Source organism: Aulonocara stuartgranti (assembly GCF_965226115.1).
Source record: "Aulonocara stuartgranti genome assembly, chromosome: 14".
NCBI lineage: Eukaryota > Metazoa > Chordata > Actinopteri > Cichliformes > Cichlidae > Aulonocara > Aulonocara stuartgranti.
Window position 1 is genome coordinate 8,988,755 of NC_138950.1, and position 4,876 is coordinate 8,993,630.

Genomic DNA, 4,876 nt, shown 5'->3' on the forward strand with positions numbered 1-4,876 from the left:
AAGGTGCCAGTAAGGCACACTGAATTAACTTCTGGCAGTGGACAAATATATGTTTAGGCATAATTTATCATTTAAAATTAAAGACATGAAACAGGCATTTGAGTGGCAACAGCATACATTAGACACATTTTTTCTGTTCTTGACTGGCCACAGATCATGAAGGTATGTAGTCCAAAGATTAGGGGTCAGAGAATGGCCAACAGTAGTCTAAGCAATTCTCCAGGGCATTAGGCAACTATTGTATTAGACATACTCTCTACTCGAAGCTTTGGTCCAGGTTTCTCAATCAAAACAGATTTTTCCAAATGGAACAAGAAGAAATGCAATATGGAGAGGGTCTCTCCTGAAGTCTTCTACCTCTGCTGTTCTCTCCACTTCAACTTTTATCTTTTTTGCCTGACTCTGCTGTGATCTGTTATATCCATTAGCCTGAGGAGGCCTGTGGCTCTTTGTCTGAAGGAATATGTCAAACTGTTAGCAGTGAATGGTCTATTGGCACATAACATCATGCAGAGAATTGAAGCATGGGTTTCAAAAAAGTGACCGCTTAAAGGCTGACAGACAAAGTTAATGCAGTCTGTCAGCCAAAAACCATGGAGACTGTTTTTCTCAGCTTTCACGTTCCAAAAAACAGACTAAACTCATTAGTTTGTAATTTGCAGATTAAAGCCAGACACAATTTTATTTAAAAAATGTGTTATCATAAGTATTCAGAAGAAATACTGAAGATACTTAATTAAGATGCAAAAGTAACACCTCACATCACTCACTTTTCAAGTCTCAGATATCAGTGTTGATATAATTTTGTGCTTTAATACATTCCAAAAGGTGTTGAAGCAAATTTGTGTCACTTAAAGTAGGTTGTATATTTTCAACTGGATGACCATTTTGGGATCTTCTGACAGATGGGGATAGCTTTATGGCTATACAAAGAGCATATGCTGTAAGCAGAGGAAGTTACTGTGCTGAAAGAGAAGATGCAATGAACTGCCTGAGCCAAAGGGATACCTTGATGTCCAAATGACTATACCAGAAACCGAAGGGGAGAGAAAGGTTGAAAGGTGCAAAAAACTAACTTCACCTTTAACGTAACACAATATTTGTAAATCCACCTACTTGCCGGTGTCAATGTACACCAGCTACTTCAAATAAAATATAAATCCATTAAAGGAGATCTTAATCTAAAGTCAGTGCCATGAAGCTTTCAATAAATTCTTGACATACTGCAGTGAATTTAGGTGACTGTTAAGCCTCGTCTTTGTTGGTTTGTATTGGTGGTTTGTTGTTTCCGTTGCTTCCTCCGCTCTTTCCAGATCCCCGTTCTCTGTCCCGGCTCCGTTTGGCAGCACACATTGTTGTGTTGCTTGTGGTGTCAAGCAGCAGGTCCACCAAAGCCATCCAGAAGGCAGGCCCCAAAGCGTGAGAAAAGACTGCTGTGTGATTGGATTAACTTTTGAGCGCCACATTGCTTAATTAATGAAAATGACCCGGGAGCAGAGAGTGAAACCATTGTCTGTGCAGTGACAAAGTCCCTGCCCATCAACAGTATCCTTAACAGGATTTCACAAAGTATGCCAGGCGTTCTTAATTTGTTGGCTTAGACCACTGCAGAAGGGTCCTGGCAGCTGAAACGTCGTCTTCCCTTTGCAAAGCCAAAATTTCAAACACTATCCATTAGGATCAGCAATGTGAACTTTAACTGGCTTTTGTTCATGGAAGTAGCAAATTTTGTAGTAGAAGAGGTTTTCCACTCGACTTTCCCACTCCTCTTTGAACTGCAAGAACACTGTCCAGTGAGTGCTTGTTTCCATTGAGCAGGCCAACAACCTACACCTGTAGATTGTGTCACAGTTAAATGCATTTGTTGCACATGTGACCAGTAGCTATTTTTCACTTGATGATGTGCGAGTTCCTTCTTCTTTCCATCCTTCTTTCTTTCCTCTTTAACTTCCTTTAACTTTCTTACAGTTTATTATTTAAATATAGGCTGGCATTGTGTAAGGGTGACGACCCTGCACCGTCTTCTGAGAGTTTCCTCAGAACCAGTGTGACCAGATTACTTTACATTACTTTACATTCCTCAGTGCTGAATGGCTCTCTGGAAACGATTACCTGGTATTACCTCAAATCAAAGACTTCTTCCTATTATCTCAGCAGGATCAGTCAAAGACAGCCGTCCTGTGACTGCCAGCTAAGATGTTAAAATAACACCGCATACCTGTTCCCTTGACAACCAAAACATGCTGTTTTTGTCAACCAACCCCCCCCCCCCCCAAAAAAAAAAAAACGAAAACAAAATTTACAAATGTTTCAAGCAAATGCAGCTAAATGTGTTGAACTATTTTGTAAAACCAGCGTGCTATGTTATATGCTAATTACTCTTTTTTAGCTTAGCTTAAGACAGCTCTGTGGATGCAGTCACTATATATGTTATTAAAGACAAAACACATTAATCCAGCCTGAGGACCAGAGATAATGCTAAACAAAGCAGCTACTAAATAATCAAAGAGAAAGTCACGTTGAATTCATTATGCCTGTGAATGTCCTCACAAAGATAGGCATGCAAACTTGCCTGTGTGCGGGTATCCCCTCCCCCCTCACAAAAAGCACAGTGCACATACACAGCAGCCAAATTAGAGGAAAAGTTGGAAACAGAAAATAGCTTTTAGCCAAAATATGAGAACGAACAATGGATCCCTGGATTACTCCCTGGCAACGCATCAGCCATGTCTGAAGTGGACTGGAGAAGCAGTTGTTGGGAGATTGAAGAACGCATACACAGACTCACCCTTACATACAGAGATTCCTTCGTTTATTAGCGAGATATGAAACTGTGCAATTGTTGTTTAACTAACTTCAGCAAAATAATCTGAAAAGCAATCTCAACTCTGTCATTTCTTTCAATTATACCCCAAGCCTACACTAATACCATACTCACACGTGCACAAACTCACTCTTTCACTGCAGCCTTATGTTTCAGTCACCGCTAACAGCTACGGACAGTACGGAAATATCCCTCAATGCGTCCTCATGTTGATGAAGATGTGTCAAACACAGTGGTGTGCTTTGTTTCTGCAGGATGTAGAAGGCAGACATAGTCTTGTACACCTAACAGGACAACTGGTAAATGAAAGGAAAGCTTATACCTCTCTAGTAAATGAACTGCTGCCTGTATGCATTTTTCACTTCTTTACATCTAGTCACACATGGTTAGTGCATTGCTGTGGGACTAACCTGCAACTCATTGCCTGCATGAGAAGAGTTGCCTCAACCCTTCTCAATTGTAAATTGCACACGTTTGAAGAATGAAGCCACAATGTTTTCAGAAATGGGGACAAGTATATCAGTTACTATGTTAGTTTATGGTTTATGAGTATATGCATATCACTAGATTATGTCTGTTTGAAGTTGTTCTTGCATGCTTTTTAATATAATCTGAAAACTGCCTTTTTCTTCTCAATGCCTTTCTAGATTTTTGTTATTCTTGCCCCCCCCCTCCACACACACACACACACACACACACACACACACACACGCGCACACACGCACACACACACACACACACACACACACACACGCGCGCGCACAAGTACTCATGGTTTCAAGTTTCGCCTTGCTTACAAAGAACTCTAAATCTCTGAGCTTTTGAATCCATCTGGAACAATGAACTTCTCATGCTCCGAGATAAAGGTTTTGTTTCTTGTTAATTCAGCGGATATGCGTTCACAGCTTGATTCCTGATGATTTTCAAGGATAAGAGATTGATTTGTTCATTAGAAGTTGTTGTTCTTTTAGAAGAAAATGAGAAAGTAAAGTATTAGAGGGACAACGCTGCATGAACCGAGGGGTTCAATTTTAAAAAGAGGGGATTTTATAAATAAAGTACCTTCGCCTTTTAAATGAACTTAAGCCATTTCTTGGGTTTCTGCATTTTGAACTGGTGTTGAGTCCCTTGCTGCTTATAGTAGGGCCTCTCTCTTTAGGGAGGTGAAAAACAGCTCAAAGACAAATGAGTTACTTTATCCATAGTACTATGAACAGAGTTTCTGGGCAGCTTGCCCATACAAGTACATGCCTAGGTCTCTAGTTCTCTGAGTGCAAGAGTGATTCATAAGATATTTGTGTGTGTGTGTGTGTGTGTGTGTGTGTGTGTGTGTGTGTGTGTGTGTGTGTGTGTGTGTGTGTGCACGCAACCATGGTGGTATGCTCTCTTGCTCTTGCTCTCTCTCCGTTTATAGCATGTCTCAGCATATGCAATGAGTTTTAGGAAACAGGGAAAAACGCTGAGATATTCTAAATTACTGGATTGAAAATTAGTGGCAAAATGTCTGAAGGAGTGATGAATCCAAATGTAAATGATGTTGGTTCAGATTTCAATATGTATGGAGGAGATCATGACAGAGTTACACTAGTCACTGTGTACAGCCACACGGTGGAGGCTCTGTCATGGCTCAGAGCTGCATTTTAGCCAGTGGTGTTGTGGATCATGTATTCCATACATGATGGGATTATAGGTACAGAAAAGTACCATCAAGATCCACCATGCAATGCCATCTGGAAAGTATCTGATTGGCATCAGCTGCTTTTTTCAGCATGACAATGATCCCAAACACACTCTGCCAATGCAGTAAAAGCATACCTGGACAGAAAAATACACAACAGAACACTATCAGTCTTGGACTGGCCTGCACAAAGCCTCCACTTCGACATTCTTGAAGCAGTGCGGGATCATCTTGACAGAGAGCAGAAAGGCAGCTACTATCTAAAGAATAGCTTTGAATGACAGTATTCCTGAAGACTACCCAAGGTAATGACAAGAAAGCTTGCTAAAGAGAGTTCAGACTTTATTAAAGAATAAAGTGGATTGTACCAGATA

At 40.6% G+C, this 4,876-nt stretch overlaps 1 protein-coding gene across 1 annotated transcript in view; it reads left to right on the forward strand.

Annotated features, from left to right (window-relative positions):
- The window catches only part of LOC309687498 (protocadherin-16-like), a 76,970-nt gene that overhangs the window by 30,059 nt on the left and 42,035 nt on the right, over positions 1-4,876 (forward strand). The window lies entirely within an intron of this gene.